Here is a 20,347-nt window from a genome sequence, read left to right as displayed (position 1 = left end):
AGGGAGGGAGGGAGATAGGGATAAAGGGAAGGAAGGAAGGGAGGGAGGGAGGGAGGGAGGGAGGGAGGGAGGAAGGAGGAGAAAAATATAAAATAATTAAAATAAAAATTTTTTTAAATATTAAAAAGAAAAAAAAAAGGAAAGGAAGAAGAGAGTAACCAAACCAAAAACAAATCCACCAATGATAACAAGCGTGAAAAACTACACCCAAAAAAACAAAAAAACGTTATAACCCTAGGACAAACTGTAAAAGCAAAGCTATACAGACAAAATCACAGAAAGCATATGCATACACACTCATAAAAAGAGAAAAAGGAGAAAAAAAATATATATATATATAAAAGGAAGAGAGCAACCAAATCAATGAACAAATCTACCCATGATAATAAGCTCTAAATACTAAACTAAGATAAACAAAAATCCAGAAACAAATTAGATGCAGAAAGCAAACCCCAAGTGTATAGTTGCTCCCAAAGTCCATCGCCTCAGTTTTGGGATGATTCATTGTCTATTCAGGTATTCCAGAGACGCAGGGTACATCAAGTTGATTGTGGAGATTTAATCTGCTGCTCCTGCCCAGAGGACCCCTATCCTTTTGTCTCTGTTTTTCCTTTTTTCTTTTGCCCTACCCAGGTATGTGGGGAGTTTCTTGCCTTTTGGGAAGTCTGAGGTCTTCTGCCAGCGTTCAGTAGGTGTTCTGTAACAGCTGTTCCACATGTAGATGTATTTTTGATGTATCTGTGGGGAAGAAGGTGATCTCCACGTCTTACTCCTCTGCCATCTTGAAGGTTCCCCCCATAATAACTTCTTAACTATTCTTACTTGCAGTTTTTTTTCCCTTTTAATCTTTCAAACGCTATCCCCAGAGGTCTCTAACACACAAATCTAATTATGGCTACAATCTTAAAATACAACAATAGCACCCATTACTTATATACAAAACTCTTAACAATCTGGGCTCTTTGACATCATCCAAATATCACAAACTCTACACCCCAACCCCACTGAGTTTGCTCAACCTTCTTCAAGCATACATCTCTACACCTCTGTACATACTGCTCCTCCAACCTAGAATGCTCTTCCCTCTATTTCTCCCCTATTAAATACCTCAGATTCTGCACAAAATTATTCTCTTATCCACACAGTCAACACTCCCACACCAAGGCATTCCTTTCTCTGGGTGTTAGTACTTGGTAATTTGTATTAACACATATCATACTATATTATAATTATTTGTCTACATGTCTGTCTTCTTCTCCAGACTGTGGAAGTCCTTAAAGAGAGCACCCTTAGTCACCTTTACATCTCCAAAGTGTATGGCTCATGATACTGAATAAACAAATGAATGGATGGATACAGTGTAGCCACAAGTTTGAAATCATTTGTTTAGAACTTAAAATAATTTAACTTTCACATTATAAATGATGGTTAAGCATCAAGTTCAGCTTATTACATAACATATAAGCACTGTATCAACTACAACCAGTGACAACGATAAAATGATTTCAATGAGAGTAAAAATAAGTTAGGAGGATAAAATAATTGTGAAGAAAGGGTATCTGAACACTTTTATTTCATTAGTACCCTGGAGTTAATCCTCTTGGGCATCAGTAACATCTTAATTATTTATATTTAATTTATATAAAAGGTACCTCTTTATAATTCTTCATCTGCCAAAACATTATCTCTAAATCAGTCATTTCCTTTGTATTCTTAATCAGGGAATAACAGTTGTTTTTTCAGGGAGTAAGACAAGGGCTTCAGACTGTTCACACCCATGGATCCTTTGTGAGTAGGATATTTAGCCTACATTAGACACTGTGGCATATTGTGTTTTCCAATCATGGCCATATCAATATTCTACAACCCACATGCTCTTCTTACAATGTGATACTGACCCGTTCTCCAACATCAGGTGCAGTCTATGTTCCTTCCCCTTGAATCTGGGCAGGCCTGTGACTTCCAAGGCTAGATCATAAAAAGCATTATGTATAGCTACACTGCTTCAGCCTACCTTTCATGTAGCAATATTTGTGTGTTTTCCCTTCCTTCCTCCCTCTTTTTTTCCGTCTCTCTCTGTCTCTCAGTATAGATGCCTTGGGAGCCGTAAGCCATAGGTTAAAAAAAATCTTGGATACCCTGAAGCTGCTGTGCTGCAAAGATTTCATGAGAAGGCTAAAAAGAACAGATATATAACAAGATATATGAGGCTTCCAAACACAGGTATCAAGGTAAGTGAGTGAGTGATCCTTTAAGATGATTCCAGGCCTCAGCCCCCAAGCAAACCTAGCTAACTCCAAATGAAACCAAGAAAAGCTATCTCTGAACCCTGGCCAGACAGCAGATTCATGAGCCAAGTAAGTTTAAACCACTAAGTTTGGGGATAATCTGTTACACAACCCTAGTAATAACCTAAAAAGATACCAAGTTCAAACTTGAAGAATAGCAGCTGATATTTTTTAAAGAGTTGGGTATAGGTGTTGAGTATTTTGTAAAAATAAAAGACTTCTGATGTCTTCTGTGGAAGATTTTATATTCTTTTTTCACAGTAATTAGTTTTTATTATTTTACCTATAAGTGGATTAGACTCAATGTTAATAAATTATTTACCCTAATAAATATTCATGTATACTTCCATTAGGATGGACACAAAATATAATTTACCCTATCTTCAAAAAAAGGAGCTCTCTACTTCCCCTAAAAGCATAAACATATGAAATCTGGAAATTTATTAAAACTCTAAACAAGCATCAAAAGGTTTGAAAATCAAAGTACAGTAGACCGTTGAACAATTCAGGAGTTGGGGCACCAACCCCTGCGCAATTGAAAATTTGAGTAACTTTATAATCACCCTTATGTATCCATAGTTCCACATCCTCAGGTTCAACCAACCACAGATCGTGTAGTACTATAGTATTTATTTTTAAAACTTCTGTGCATAAGTGGACTGAAGCAGTTCAAATACATTGTGTTCGAGGACCAACTGTATATACATACAAACATTTATGAACAGGGACATAGACTATATATTATTTATAGTATAGAAAAAATAGAAACAATGATAATAAAAGAACACAAATAAAATTATTGTAAAGACAAATAATGAGATACTGTACAGCAGTTATTAAAAAACATGTTCCAGAACAAATAAGAAATTATTTCCAATACAAGTAATAAAGAAAATCATATCTACAGAATGATCTCTCTTTTATAAGGCAAAAAAAAAATCCATATATGGAAAACAAATGTGAAAGGATATGCACAAAAACGTTTACCAGTGACTAGCTCTGAATGCTAATATAAGGAGTGATTTTTATTTTCATTTTTGTGTCTTCCTACAGTTTCCACATGTTTTATTTTTTAATAGGACATCACGCAACCATTAAAAGCAAGACAAAACAAATAAACATTTAAAGCTCCAGAAAAACCTCTGCTGCAGCTTCCTGGTCAATAAATTACATATCTAAATCTCTCGGTCTAATATTGTATATGCGTGGCAAGCAGATTTTAGGTACAACTAACTACTCCGTCAAATTTTTCTACACTCACTTTTTTCTTAATGATTAAATTATAAAAATAATGTCTGTCTCTTTACAACAATCTGATCTATTCATAGACAAATTTTAATCATGATCTCAATTGTGTACAATCAACAAAGATTCTAAGCCACTAATGATTCTGCAAAGCCTATATTATAATTCCATTACAAGAATCAGAACGGACTTCTAATAATTTCAAATATTTTCAATACTCTCCTAATACTTTAAAGATCAAAATTTAATCTTTTAAGGCAAAAAAGGGTTCTAAACCCCCTTCCCTTCAAGTTATACTTAAATACATTGACAGAACTCTAACAACTTCCCAAAAACAAAGCTCAAGAACATTTATTTTATTTTACTTACTAATGTTCAAATGTAATACTAAACAAGCCTTTCAGCAAATCAATTCACACAGTCACTTTGAGGTTCATTTTATACCTAATTCATTACAGTATGCCCTCAAAAAGAGAATGCTATCAAAAGAAGATAATGGGTGGGGGGGTGAATATGCTGGATCCTATCGACAAGTTATGCATTGCTAACATATGCTCCTTACAAGCTGAAATGATCTCTGCCGTATTCTTAACACAGAACTTCAGAACCTTAATCACTTATTTCTTCAGATACTACATAGATGTAGAATTATTATTTAGGGAAACTTTGGGGTCTGCTCAAAGATATGGCTATGACTTACCAAGGAAGAATGAAAGTCTTGGTTTTTAGTTTTCAGTATCAACCTCCTCATTTAAAAAGCCAAAGACTATGGATCTCCCCATTAGCAGAATTCAAAGTATTCACACTCTTACTCTACATCTATCCAGAGATATAAGCTTTGAGTTAATCTAGTTCCAGCACCTATCAAAAGGCCAGGAATAATTAGTAGATAATGATGTTCCAAAGATTTAGCTACAAGGATAATAACTGCAGTACAATTTATAATTTTTAACTGAAAACAATTCAAAAATATAATGACAGGATAGTGGTTAGATTAACTGTGATACATCCCTACAGTTGAATATAATGTAGTCACTGAAAATGTTTACCACTGCTTCCCTGGTACTTATGCCTAGTATAGTGTCCAATACATGTTAAGTACCCAATAAGTATCTACTGAGCAATGCTTTAAACTTGATTTCAGAAAATGTTTATAATATATAATTAAGTAGAAAAAGTAAATAATAAAATAGTATTTTGTGGTTTTCAACCATTAATATTTAAATATTTGTTTATTATAGATAGATATACAGATACGCAGACAAATTAGTAGGATATACACTTCAGTGTTAATTTTAACTGTGTCCAGGTGGTATTCTTTTTGTTCAACTGAATTTTCTAATTTCTTCACAACAATCTAGTATTGATTTAGAAATATTTTTTTAAATACTTAAAATATATCAGAGTCTTGTCCCTATACCAATCAAAACTTCAATCCTTTCAGTGATTTATTTCCCTAGCTGCCTTGAGAGAAAAAGCAATACTATTAACTGCTAACAAGAATTTAATATGCCAATATTCTAAAAAAATTCTACATTTTTAAACAGTAGTACCACAACTTCATATGCATATTATGGTTGAACAGATAAGAAAATATAATGTAGATACTGAGAGACAGAAAAGTTAAAAATAAGCGAAGAAGGAGACTTCCCTGATGGTCCAGTGGCTAAGACTCCGCAGGGGGCCGGGGGGTTTGATCCCTGGTCAGAGAACTAGATCCTGCGTGCTGCAACTAAGAGTTCACATGCTGCAACTAAAGATCCCACGTGGCGCAACAAATATCTCGCGTGCCACAACTAAGACCCGGCACAGCCAAATAAATAAATATTAAAAAATAAATAAATAAGGAAAGAGGGCAGGCTAAAATAAGCCCTGTGGTATTGGATTGGAATCAGAAGTAACAGTACTGAACTCATGAGGGTTTCTTTAGATGTATAGATAAGCAGATAGAGAAATAAATACAGATATGTATGTGTATGTATATGTATGAGTTAGTACACATATATTCTTCTAGTCCTGTTTATTGAGAGAGCCTAGAAATGATGACACCCCAGCAGCAATGAGCACATCTAGCACCCTGAGCTGGGTTTCTAAATACTATTCTTGAATTTAAAAAAACAGAGCTCCTTGGAAAGTATCTTATAGTACCAGAAAGTAAGGAAGAGCTCAAAAAAACAAACAAACATAGGAGCATGTCAAAAGGGCACAAGAGCCATCCGGAAAGAACTTCCAATGCCAAAGCTGGAATACTTTGATCAACAAAACCAGTAATGACAGTAGTAGATTATAACACATAAAATAAAATAAATACCTATAAGTCCATGTTGATATATGTAAATAATTGAATAAATAAGTGAGACAAGAGGGACAGCTATCCATTCCAGAAGAATTTTAATAAATATAGAGGGAATGAAGAAACTAGAAAGTCACCAATAGAATATCGTATTTTAACTGTTGCAAGCAAGATCCACTGTTAAATGCTAAAACAGTGGGTGAAAGTTTAAGAAGAAACAGTATATTTGCATAGATTCAAAATATCTCTCCCAATACAAACTTCCAATTGTAAGATAAATAAGTACTAGGGATGTAACATACAACATGATAAAGAAATGAACACTGATGTACGTTATAAATAGAAGTTGTTAAAAGAATAAAACCAAAGAGTTCTCATCACAAGGGAAAATATTTCTTTCTATTTCTTTAATGTTGTATCTATATGAGATGATGGATGTTCACTAAACCTACTGTGGTAATCATTTCATGATGTATGTAAGAAAAATCATTATATTGTACACCTTAAACTTATGGAGTGCTATATGTCAATTATACCTCAATAAAACTGGGAGAAAAAACACAAGATATCTCTCCCAAGATATCTATTTATTAAAGATAAAAAATAACTTTACAATGGAGTAACCACACAGACACCATCTTAACCAGGTGATCAAGACTGACATCACCAGTAATATGACATACCATCATTATGTACCCCTGATAGGACAACTGAGAAGGGCACAACACTTCTGTGGTATTGTTCTCAAAAAGCCACAACCTTAATCTAATCACACATGATTAGAAACATAAGACAAACCCAAACTTAAGGATTCAACAAAATATTGCCTAGTATTCTTTAAAAGTGTCATGGTCATGAAAGAAAAAAGACAAGAACTGTCATAGACTTAAGGAAATCAATGCAATGTGAGATCCTGAATTGGATCCTAAAACAGAAAAATGACATTAGTGAAAAAATTGAAGAAATTCAAATAATGTCTATAGTTTAAAATATACCCATGTTAACTTCTTTATGTTGATAACTGTACTATGGTTATGTAAGACATTAACACTGGGGGAAGCTGAGTGAAGGGTAGATGGAAACTGTACTATTTCTGTAAATTTAAAGTTACTTGAAAATTAACAGTTTTAAAAAACATTGCTGTACAACTAAAAATAAGAGAAATGTATTTAGTCAGTACACTCATAATACAAATTCATAATACAAATTATGAATTTCTAATGGTGGAGCTTCAGAGCAAGATGCATAAACCAATGTCCTAAAGCAAAGCATTTCACTTCACTGAAGGTATTAAGCAGAAAAGAAGTGGCAGTCAATACAGAGGTATTTAAAACCAGGTATACATACACACAAATAAACTCAAATTGGATTAAAGATCTAAATGGGGACTTCCCTGGTGGCCCAGTGGTTGAGAATCTGCCTGCCAATGCAGGGGACACGGGTTCGACCCCTGGTCCGTGAGGTTCCCACGTGCCACGGGACAACTAAGCCCGTGTGCCACAGCTCCTGAGCCTGCGCTCTAGAGCCCGCGAGCCACAATTACTGAGCCCGCATGCCACAACTACTGAAGCCCATGTGCCTAGAGCCGTGCTCCGCAACAAGAGAGGCCACTGCAATAAGAAGCCCATGCACCGCAATGGGAGTGGCCCCCGCCTGCCACAACAAGAGAAAGCCTGCGCACAGCAATGAAGACCCAATGCAGCCAAAAATAAATAAATAAATAGGTTTTTTTGAAAAAAGACCTAAATGTAAGGCCAGATACTATAAAACTCTTAGAGGAAAACATAGGCAGAACACTCGACATAAATAGCAGCGATATCTTTTGGATCCACCTCTTAGAGTAATGAAAATAAAAACAAACAAATGGGACCTAATTAAACTTAAAACCTTTTGCACAGCAAAGGAAATCATAAACAAAAAGACAACCCTCAAAATGGGAGAAAATATTCGCAAATGAAGAGACCAACAAGGGATTAATCTCCAAAATATACAAACAGCTCACGCAGCTCAATATCAAAAAAACAAACAGGGACTTCCCTGGCGGTCCAGTGGTTAAGACACCACACTTCCAATGTAGGGGGTGGGGGTTCAATCTCTGGACAGGGAACTAAGATCCCACATGCCATGCGGTGTGGCCAAAATAATAATAATAATTTTTTTTAATGGAAGATCTAAATGTACATTTTTCTCATTTTCCAAAGACATACAGATGGCCAAAAAGCACAAGAAAAGATGATCAACATCACTAATTATTAGAGAAATGAAAATCAAAACTACAATGAGGTATCACCTCACACCAGTCAGAATGGCCATCATCAAAAAATCTACAAACAATAAATGCTGGAGAGGGTGTGGAGAAAAAAAGGGAACCCTCTTGCACTGTTGGTGGGAATGTAAACTGATACAGCCACTAAGGAGAACAGTATGGAGGTTCCTTAAAAAACTAAAAATAGAGCTACCATATGACCCAGCAATCCCGCTACTGGGCATATACCCTGAGAAAACCATAATTCAGGAAGAGTCATGTACCACAATGTTCATTGCAGCTCTATTTACAATAGCCAGGACATGGAAGCAACCTAGGTGTCCATCGACAGAGGAATGGATAAAGAAGATGTGGTACATATATATACAGTGGAATATTACTCAGCCATAAAAAAGAACAAAATAATGCCATTTGCAGTAACAAGGATGGACCTAGAGATTGTCACACTGAGTAAAGTAAGTCAGACAGAGAAAGACAAATATCATATGATATTGCTTATATGTGGCACCTAAAAACTGGTACAAATGAACATATTTACAAAACAGAAATAGAGTCACAGATGTAGAAAACAAACTTATGGTTACTAGAAGAGAAAGGGGTGGGGGAGGGATAAACTGGGTGACTGGGATTGTCATATACACACTACTACACATAAAATAGATAACTAATAAGTTCCCTGTATAGCACAGGGAACTCTACTCCGTACTCTGTAATGACCTACATGGGAAAAGAATCTAAAAAAGAGTGGATATATGTATAACTGATTTATTTGCTGTACACCTAAAACTAACACAACCTTGTAAATCAACTATACGCCAATAAAAATTCTTAAAAATCAAATACATAAATAAATAATAAAACTGGGTATAATAACAATGTAAATTTCTTTTTTAACTCCCTCATCTACCTCACTTAAGCTAAATCCAGAATTTTTTTGGCTGAATGGCACAGCTTATGGGATCTTAGTTCCCCAACAAGGGATCGAACCCGGGCCCACAGCAGTGAAAGCATGGAGTCCTAACCACTGAACCACCTGGATTCCCTAAATCCAGAATTTTTTCTTTTTTTTTCTTTTTTTGGCTGTGTTGCTCTGCATGGGCTTTCTCTAGTTGCGGCAAGTGGGGGCTATTCTTTACTGTGGTGTGTGGGCTTCTCATGGCGGTGGCTTCTCTTGTTGCGGAACACAGGCTCTAGGAGCACGGGCTTCAGTAGTTGTGGCACCCAGGCTCTAGAGTGTAGGCTCAGTAACTGTGGTGCACGGGCTTAGTTGCTCTGCGGCATGTGGGATCTTCCCGGACCAGGGATAGAACCCATGTCCCCTGCACTGGCAGGTAGATTCTTAACCACTGTGCCACCAGGGAAGTCCCAGAATTTTAAATGAAGAAACCACACCCCACAAAATCTGAAGTAAGCCAAGGTAGAAAAAGAGTATCCAAAGCCATGCTCTCTGTGTGGTCTTGTAAGGTACTCTTGATTCCTCTCACAGCCCTCCTTTATGATTTCTTCTTGTCCCTCTTTGTTCCAAAAAATACACCAAATTAAAGTCCTCTGTGTATAATTAGAATGTGTCAGAGAAAAGTCTCTAATAAATTATTATAATGCAAATCAAGGTACTATGGCATTTAAATCACAAAATTCTATAGGAAAAAAGATTATCTTTCTAAAAACACAGATTAAATTTTTTTAAACACCTCTATGTAGGTAGAAATTTCATTTTACTTGTTTTGCTACTCTTGGCTTATATAAAAGAAAGAAATAAATGAAAAAAAAGTATGTTTAAAAGGACATACATACATATTCCAAACAGTAAATTTCAGCACATGACTTGAATACAACTCTTCAACATCTACAGTATCATAAGTGAATGAATCTCAGGTGCTCTAATATATTCAGTCATCAAAGAAATGAGTTCTGTTCTACATAAATCTAAAATAAGACTTGGAAAGTATACTGGAAAATTTTACAATGATTTAAACAAGGCTGGTCCCAGAAAGGGTTTCCTAGCTAACCCTTGGTTTATTAGGATATACCATTCCCAAAAGAACACTGATTAATTATGGATTTACAGTATTTTCCCTAAAATTTTATTAAAAAGACAAATACCAAAATACTTTCAATATTATTAACTCTAAAGATAATGCAAAAGTTAAGAGCAAAACTAATACATACCTTATGTAACTCCAAAGATGAAGGCTTTTTCCTTTTCCCTTCTGTGACAATTTCTACAAAGACATAGTAAAAATTATAATTTAACATTAAATGAGATAACATAACAGAATAAATCTTTTCAGTTATCTTTTGTTTCAAATTAGCTTGTTACATTTACAATTTACATTGATACATTTTACAGAACCTGAAGGACTAAAGGTCAAAAATAATCAAAGAGTAGCAGATTCTCACAAAATTTCTCAATTAAACAATATACATATGATGACAACTGAAAAAAGAAAGTTGGTTCTAAGAACTCAATAAGAAATTCCTTGGCAAAAATCCTAGTATCCAGTAGGTCTTCAATTTATGTTGGTTGAACCATAAGACCAGATAAATTCTTATAATGGGGGGTGGGGGGCCACAGGGGTAGAGAACACAAGGTGAGGGCTACATATCTAAGCATTTATGCAACAGAGAACAGCTTAAGTCTTTCCTCACCAACATTTTTCAGACTTCTACGGGATTTTCTTTTATGATTCTTTCATTCAGTCAACAAATAATTACTGAATGTCTATCATGTGTCTGGCACTGTGCTTGCCAGTGGGTATAGTGTAGTGAGCAAATTAAACACAGCCTAAGTCTTCCTGGAACTTACAATTCACTGAAATTTCTCACAAATTTCATAATAAAAATGAATGGTAGAGACCCACACAAATGTGATCACCTATTTATGACAAACACACCACTGCAATTCAGTGGAAAAGGGATGATCTTTTCCATGAGTAATGCTGACACAATTTGATAACCAAACAAGGTAAACAAATAAGTAATAAACATCACACTATATCAAAAATTCTTTTTAAATTGATCATAGATTTAAATGTCAAAGACAAACAAAGCTTCTAGAATAAAAATGAGGGGAATATCTTCATGACCTTGGGGTTCGCAAGGATCTCTCAAACAAGACTCAAGTAGTACTAATCCATAAAGAAAAGGATTAATAAACTCAACTTCATTAAAATTAAAAACTTCTATTCACCAAACCTCATCATTGAGTGAGAAGGCAAAACACAGACTGGAAGATTATTTATAATTCATGTATCTATGTACAGCATGGTGACTATAGTTAATAATACTGTATAATACATATATCTGTCAAAGGATTCATAACCAGAACACATAAAGAACTCGTATAAAGCAAAGGCAAGACAACCCAATCTTCAAAATGGGAAAAAGCCTTGAATAGGTACTCCATAAAAAAGAATGTCCAAGTGGCCAATAAACATATGAAAATATGCTCAATTTCATTATTACTAGGGAAGTGTAAACTAAAATGGTAAGAGAATACCATTACACAGCCCTTGGAAAGGGTAAAATTAAAAAGAATGACAATACCAAGTATTGATAAGAGACTAGAAGTCTCATATATTGCTGGTGGGAGTGTAAACGAATACATCTACTTTGCCAGTCAGTATCTACTAAAGTTAGACACCTGCCTACTCAATGTCCAACAATTACATTTCTAGATATTTAATCAAGAGAAATGAGTGCCTGTGTCCACCAAAAGGCATGTATAAGAATGTTAAGTTATCTTTGTTCTTAATAGCCAAAAACTAAAAACAATCCAAATGTCCATCACAGGAGCATGGATAAACCTTTTCATACAATAGACAACTACAAGCTTTGCACAGTGGCAGTATCATAGCCAACAAGGTTTATCCGAGGCGCAATTATTGCTAATTGAAAACTACATAGTAATAAAAAAGAACGAATTACTGCTGTGCACAACACGGATACATCTCACAGACATTACGTTCAGAAGAAAACAGATGCAGAAGAATGTATGATTCTATTTATGTGGAATTCAGGAACAGGTAAAACAAATCTATGTTGATACTAGTTAGGATAGTGTGAGTACCCGAGCAGGGAAAAACTACTGACTGACTGGGATGGGATACAAGTTAGCCTTCTGAGATGCTGGAAATGTTCCGTATCTTGATCTAGGTGATAGTTATACAAGTGTATGTATACAAGTATAAAAAATCATCAAACTAAAGATATTGTACTGTGTCGTATGTAATATCTCAACTTAAAAATTAAAAAACCTTTAAAATAACAGTTATAACGAATGGGCTATAGCTTATCCAGAAATCTATATAGCTGAAATAATTTCTCTCATTTCATGAAAATAGCATGAATTTCACCATATGCATTTCCTCGAGCAATCACTGATGTAAAAATTATTTTAACTTCTATACTTAAGCTTCCGATAGATTTAAATAATTTTCAATAAAGTAGCATTTCTCAGACTACCAAAAATATATAACATTTAGATAAATGGTAAGAAAACCTTTCTTACATAAATTCACTTTCTAGTCAACTTTCAATTTAATAAAATATATGTATTTTTAAAAAAGGAATATCAGTTGCTTAAATCACAGACAGACTCATTGAGTTAAAAATGCTTCTATCCTATTTTGCAGAATGTTTGTACATTTCTTTTAGTGACTACTATTGTGACTTCCCAAAATTTTAGGGGTTCTATAACTGAGTTGCTCCATCTGATACTAGGTTGGTATTAGAGCATTTTAATAAATGATGCATCGCTGCTTGTGACTGTCTGGTACAGCACAGTGCTCTAGAGTAAAAATATTAGAGTCCAACAACCTAAATTTATATCTTGGCTTACTAGCTGTGACTTCTCTGAGACTCAGTGTCTCATCTCTAAAAAGGGGACAATATCCAGCTTTTCAATTGCCAAGATTAAAGTGACATAGTCTAGTCTCCCAAAAGAAATAAAAGCAAAAATAAACAAATGGGACCTAATCAAACTTAAAAGCTTTTGCACAGCAAAGGAAACCATCAACAAAATGAAAAGACAACCTACAGAATGGGAGAAAATATTTGCAAACAATGTGACTGACAAGAGCTTAATTTCCAAAATATACAACCAGCTCATACAACTCAATATCAAAAAAACAAAACAACCCAATCAAAAAACGGGCAGAAGACCTAAGTACACATTTCTCCATAGAAGACATGCAGATGGCCAAAAGGCACATGAAAAGATGCTCAATGTCGCTAATTATTAGAGAAATGGAAATCAAAACTACAATGAGGTATCACCTCACACCAGTCAGAATAAATACCATGGAAAAGTCTACAAATAATAAATGCTGGAGAGGGTGTGGAGAAAAGGGAATCCTCCTACACTGTTGGTGGGAATGTAAGTTGGTACCGCCACTATGGAAAACAGTATGTGGGTTCCTTTAAAAACAAAAAATGGGGACTTCCCTGGTGGTCCAGTGGTAAAGAATCCTCCTTCCAATGCAGGGGACATGGGTTCGATCCCTAGTTGGGGCACTAAGATCCCACATGCCACGGGGCCACATCTACTGAGCTCGCATGCCTCAAAGAGAGAGCCCACGTGTCACAAACTACAGAGTCCATGCGCTCTGGACCCCACACGCCACAATTACAGAGCCCATATGTCCTGGAACCTGCACACCACAACTAGAGAGAAGAGAAGCCTGAGCACCACAACAAAGACCCCACATGCTGCAACTAAGACCCAACACAGCCAAAATAAATAAATAAAATAAAATAAATATTTTTTTAAATAATTAAAAAATAAAAACAAAAACTGGAGGGGCTTCCCTGGTGGCGCAGTGGTTAAGAATCCACCTGCCAATGCAGGGGACATGGGTTCAAGCCCTGGTCCAGGAAGATCCCACATGCTATGGAGCAACTAAGCCCATGCTCCACAGCTACTGAGCCTGCGCTCTAGAGCCCGCGAGCCACAACTACTGAAGCCCGCGTGCCACAACTACTGAAGCCCATGCACCTAGAGCCCGTGCTCTGTAACAAGAGAAGACACTGCAATGAGAAGCCCACGCACTGCAACGAAGAGTAACCCCCGCTTGCGGCAACTAGAGAAAGCCCGCGCGCAGCAACAAAGACCCAATGCAGCCAAAAATAATAAAATAAATAAATTAAATAAAAAAACAAACAAACAAAAAACAGAGCTACCGTGATTCAGCAATCCCACTCCTGGGCATATATCCAGAAAAGACGAAAACTCTAATTCAAAAAGATACATGCACCCCAATGTTCATAGAAGCACTATTTATAACAGCCAAGACATGGAAGCAACCTAAGTGTGTATCAACAGATGACTGGATAAATAAGATGCGGTGTGTGTAGACACACACACACACACACACACACACATATATACATATAATGGAATATTACTCAGCCATAAAAAAGAATGAAATATTGCCATTTGCAGCAACATGAATGGACCCAGAGAATATCATATTAAGTGAAATGTCATAAAAAGATAAATATACGATCACTTGTATGCAGAATGTAAAAATTAATACAAATGAATCTAAATACAAAACAGAAACAGACTCACAGACATAGAAAAAAAACTTATGGTTACCAAAGGGGAAAGAGAGTGGGCAGAACGATAAATTACAAGTATGGGATTAACAGATACAAACTACTATACATAAAATAGATAAGCAACAAGGATTTACTGTACAAAACAGGGAACAATATTCAATATTTTGTAATACCTATAATGGAAAATAATCTGAAAAACATATATACAGCTGAATCACTTTGCTGTACACCTGAAACAAACACAATAAATCAACTATATTTCAAAATAAAGGGAGATCGTCTATATTAAAGTATTTAGAGTATATCTGGCAAATACTGCAAATAAATAACTATTATTATTACAATATTTTATACTAAAATACCCCTCTTTAAGAAACCTTAATGTATTTACATTAGCATACAGAAAAATCGCTCTAATTATTCCCATTATATATATATGTCAAATAATCAGAAAGCATGACTTTTTCTCAAGGAGCTTGTGGAACCATTCATTCATATATTACATAAACATTTATTTTAAACAACAGTAATTACCATTGCCAGGCACTATGCTAAGTACTTTACACAAATTATTTTATTTAATCTTACAAGTCTTGTGAGTTCAGTAATGGCATTATCTCCATTTTATAGATGAAGAATTTAGGTTTGAAAAATACAAATAACTTGCCCAAGGTCACCATGTTAATCCATCACTGGTCTGATTCCAGAGGTGGAATTCTTAACCAGAACACTCTAGGCATGCTGGATGTTATGGGGATAGGAAATGAATAAGACAGCCCCTGTCACAGAGTTAACGGTATAAAAGCAGAGATTAAACAATTCAGCAAGCTAGAATATATGATGGAATCTGGCAAACATCACATAAGAGGCGCAAACACCCATGGAAATTCAAAAATAGGAATATTTTTTAAGTTTGAGTTAATTAGGAGATAGTTCTTGAAAAGGCACAATTGAACTGGGCTTTGAAGTAAGTTTTAGATAATAAGTTTTAGACAGGGAGAAATGGGTGGTAGGACAATGCAATGCTAAGTCAAGAAGCCAAGAAGTGAGTTATCAATATAGGTATATGTGATGAAGCAGCTCACATTAGCCAGCCTCCTAAATTACTGAAGACTCACATTAGAGTTATATATCTGAGAGGCAGGTTTGAGACAGCACCATTACAGCAAAGTTCCAGTCTGAATCTTTAGAGCTACTCAGTCCTATACATAACCCACTCCCTGTGTTACCATATCCCCCCTCTAATCTACTTTCCAATCCTCTGCCTTCTATCACCAGGCTTGGGAATCACATTCACCACCCTAGATTTCAATCCCTACAGCTTATTACCTTGCTATTCTCTCATCTCTTAGGTAATGCCACTCTACCCTTTCCACTACATTTTTTTTTAACTTGACCCTTGAGTACATGTCTTTTTAATATTCTCTTTGTTTTTCTTTTTATTGAGGTATAGTTTTCATCTACACTCTTCTCTAGCTCTTCCCCAGCCCACCAAATTCCTTTCCAAAGTCAATACAATTTCCTTAAATTCTGAATCTTCTCCTTGAACATTTCCTCCACCTCAGTTTAACTGAATCCTTTTTATTACATAATTATACATTATACATCTTTTTATTTACTACACTATTTTTTTAAGACTCTCTCAAGAATATTCTTCTCCCATTTATAAAAACAGGGGAAGGGATTAACAACCTCCTCCCCCTGCCACCACTTCCAATTAATATTCATCCTTATTGCAATAATTCCTCCTTTAAAATTCCCATAACTTGTATGTATTATTACCTCACCCATATTGTAATTGCCATGTACTGACGCAAGACCCTTTCCAACATTCCTAGAATATTCTGATACTTGATTCATAGTTTTCCTCTCTATCATTAAAACCTACCATCATACCGAAGCTCTAAAACTTTCATAAATCAAATCACTCAATACAACGGACTCATCTTAATTTACTCTAGTCCAACAAACTTCTTCATATCACATTCCCATTTCAACAACATGCATTCACAAATAGATTTAATAGGGTTACACTTCTCAAGCTCACAAATGTGAACCTCTCATTCTACAACATACTGTCCTTTAACCCTTCCATTTCCTCACTCGCACTGATCCCATTTTTTACCCCCACATCGTATAATACCCTTTAACCCTAAGTAAAACTAAATTCTTTTATTCCCCCCAAATTCTTGCTCCTAGACTGATTAGCACTGCTAAAGAAAGTCATAATTGTAGTAACCACAACTGGTACTATCTACAGACGCACACGTGTTTTAACAAATACCTTTTCAAAATTAGTTAATAGTTTTTTGTTTTTGTTTTTTTTTGCGGTACGCGGGCCTCTTACTGTTGTGGCCTCTCCCGTTGCGGAGCACAGGCTCCGGACGCGCAGGCTCAGCGGCCATGGCTCATGGGCCCAGCCGCTCCACGGCCTGTGGGATCTTCCTGGACTGGGGCACGAACCCGTGTCCCCTGCATCGGCAGGTGGACTCTCAACCACTGCACCACCAGGGAAGCCCAATAGCTCTTTTATTCATCCCTAATTGACCTCCTACTCTATTTTGAGCTCCCAATACCACCTCAAAGTCCCTCTTTCTCAAAAGATGATCTTGCCTATTTCACTTAGAAGCCATGATTGCAATATCCTTAACTTCTCAAAATTTATCTATATCTTTATCCATCTTCCCACCTTTACACAAGTCTTATTTAACAAACTGTCCTGAGTCTATCCTCCCCCATTTCTTCTAAGACTTCACCCTATCAATTATCTCCTACCGGATATCGTTCTCTCTCCAGCGAACCCTTTCCCATGCCATACAAACCTGATTTTTATAGTCTTTTTTAAATAATCCTTTCTACTTAATTTCATACTCAAGCTTGTTCCAAAATCTTTAATGCACATCTCATCTTCTATTTCCTCACCACCACTCATTCATTTAGCCTCTTGAAATCTGGCTTTTGTCCCTATTGCTCTACTAAAATCAGTGGTAAAAAAAAAAGTGACCTACTAATTGCCAAATCCAGCATCCTCATACTGCTTTAACTCTCTGATTTACATTGCATTCACTCTCCCTTGCTTCCCAAACCTATCATACTCCTTCTAATCTGCCTAACCGCTCACCAGTGTCTCTTCCTCCTTACTTTGAAATTAAATATATGTGATTCAAGATTTTTCTCACTCCATACTCTTTCTGTGGGTAATCCTATCCATTCCAATGGCTTCAGCTAACATCACTGCAAATAAAGTAGTTTTACCATGATTAATTGTAGATTCTGGTTTTGAACTTCAATTATGGTTCATCAGACACTGCATAATATGCAGCCATCACCTGGACCTACTGAAAAAAGAAAGGTGTATCATCATGGGACACTAGATCCTCAAGCTGAAACTGGGGGAGGAGGGAAGAGTTTCAAAATCAAGCAAGTCTGAAAAACACTGCATGTTCAATCTCTTGGAGAGGCAGAATGTATAGTAGCACAGCAAAAGCTCTGAAAAATCCTGCAGTAAATAAAATTTTCTTATAACTACAGTTGTCCCATTTATTTGTCCATCAAACCTTTTTTCCAAGTAAGGTTCACTAACATCCTATGACAGTAAAAAAGATTTAAATTATATGTTTTGTAATCAGAAAGACCAGATTTTGAATCCTGGCTCTGCTTCTTGTATTGCTAACAGTTGCTTACCCTCCCTAAATTCCAGGTTCCTCATCTGTATATCAGAAATAATAATAACCACCTCAGAAGGTTTTCGAAAGAATTATAACATCTGTAAAATTCTTAGCATGCTGTTTAGTACCTAAGTACTAAAAAAACTTATCTATCCTTAACTGCAAATGAGAATGAACACAGATCTCCAAAGTTGTTGCCTGAACAGTTGATAACTTGAAATTTACTTCAACTTTCCTGTTTTAATTCAAAAATTCATTTGGAAGTTGTGATCTATGACTCTAATATATCTGTTATACTTTTGTTGTTGTTAAACATTTCTAACGGTCATGCTCCCTTGAATGACCATTAGCACTTTATTATTTCATTCAACTGTCACTAGACCTGTCTCTGGTACCAATAATTTTTTATCTGTGTCCCCATCTAATTCACTGCTTTGATATGCTGGAAACCTGGAAATAGGATATTCATCTTTATTGGGGTAATAAATAACTTAAACACATAGATTCAATATAATAGGAAGAAAGCCTTCAAAAGCTTCTCATGAGTGAACTTTAGCATACAAACCATGTGATTTCTCCTCTCATGCTTAGAGGTGTTTTATGCTTGATTCTTGATTCATGGCCACATTCCAGAAAAGTAGGGCAATCAGAGTTTTCGTGGTTCTTCTACTTACAGAATTTTTATTAACTCATTTAAAAACAATAACACAATGCATGTTAACGTAACTATTTTTTAAATAACTTTAGTTTCAAAACATTGAGAATGGCATTATTTTACTTTTTGCAACTCTCTTTAACATCTGACTTAATAAAAGACAGATGATTTCCTCCATATGCTTCTGCATTCAATTTGTTGTGATACATGTCATGTAGCCTCTGGAAAACTGTCCTGTACACAGGTAGAAGATTAAGAGGGAAAGGCAAACAATGTCTTAAAATTATGAAAAACCGTGTAAGCTCACAGACCCAAAAGGGACTCAGGGAATCCAGAGGTTCCCAGACCATACCTTGAGAACCAGTGCCTAAAACAGATACAGCCATGCCAGAAGCCATCCAACTCCTACAGTTGTCAGTTATGTAAGTCCACAAATGCTTGTTTTTTTGTTTTGCTTAAACCACCTGGAATTGGGTTTCTGCTAGTTGCAACTAAAAGAGTTTTGAGCAATACACTATGTAACCCTTCATAGTTCTTCCTTGTTCAGGAGAAAGTTTAGGAAAACCTAGTGCAGTCTCACAGAGGAACTTGAAACTTCATATCTTGTTTTCTCTCTCGACTGCTATCCGCCTTCCTTATACCTCTAACTTAGAATTCTTCCTGTTATTAATCAAAATTTTACCTTTGGGTACTTATGAAATTCTCACGATGATAAATGTCACTTCCAGTCATTCAAGTTCCAGTTAGCAACCCTCCTAATGAAATGGCAACTGCATGCACATAAATGTCACACAGAATTCAGAATCCCTTTAAGCCAACTGATTGTTCTGTTTCTGAGAATCTGTGAGAAAATTAAATATACACTATTCAGAAAAGAATCATTCTTAAAAATTAATATTCATCTCTTAAAACCAGATGAATACTGGAGAACAGCTAGTTAATATTAGATCTGAGAATGGTTTTTACTACACATTAACAATTACTTTTCAGAAAGGACAGCTCCAAAAGAGAAGTCAGCAGAAAAAGAAATCCTCTCCAGAGGGATAGCTCACATAAATATCAACGTCTTTTAAGAATTAACAATTTTAAGGGCTTCCCTGGTGGCGCAGTGGTTGAGAGTCCACCTGCCGATGCAGGGGACATGGGTTCGTGCCCCGGTCCGGGAAGATCCCACATGCCGCGGAGCGGCTATGCCCGTGAGCCATGGCTGCTGAGCCTGCGCGTCCGGAGCCTGTGCTCCGCAACGGGAGAGGCCACAACAGTGAGAGGCCCGTGTACCACAAAATAAATAAATAAATAAATAAAATTTTAAAAGAATTAACAATTTTACTCTCAAATTTTACTTCCCACAACTACTTGCACCAAATTAAC

The 20,347-nt window shown here is 35.9% G+C and overlaps 1 protein-coding gene and 1 pseudogene across 1 annotated transcript in view; one reads left to right on the top strand and one right to left on the bottom strand.

Annotated features, from left to right (window-relative positions):
• SENP7 (SUMO specific peptidase 7) overlaps positions 1 to 20,347 on the bottom strand; it is a 154,235-nt gene that overhangs the window by 132,226 nt on the left and 1,662 nt on the right. Inside the window, exons 2-3 of the mRNA XM_060150665.1 lie at positions 10,262 to 10,314; positions 654 to 738 (exon numbers count right to left, since the gene is read on the bottom strand). The gene's annotated coding sequence lies outside the window, so the exon portion shown is untranslated. The remainder of the gene's footprint in view (positions 1 to 653; positions 739 to 10,261; positions 10,315 to 20,347) is intronic.
• LOC132521433 (U4 spliceosomal RNA) lies at positions 11,923 to 12,005 on the top strand (annotated as a pseudogene).

Source organism: Lagenorhynchus albirostris, chromosome 5, assembly GCF_949774975.1.
Source record: "Lagenorhynchus albirostris chromosome 5, mLagAlb1.1, whole genome shotgun sequence".
NCBI lineage: Eukaryota > Metazoa > Chordata > Mammalia > Artiodactyla > Delphinidae > Lagenorhynchus > Lagenorhynchus albirostris.
Note: the sequence above shows the minus strand (reverse complement) of the source record. Positions and strands in the feature narration are given on the sequence as shown.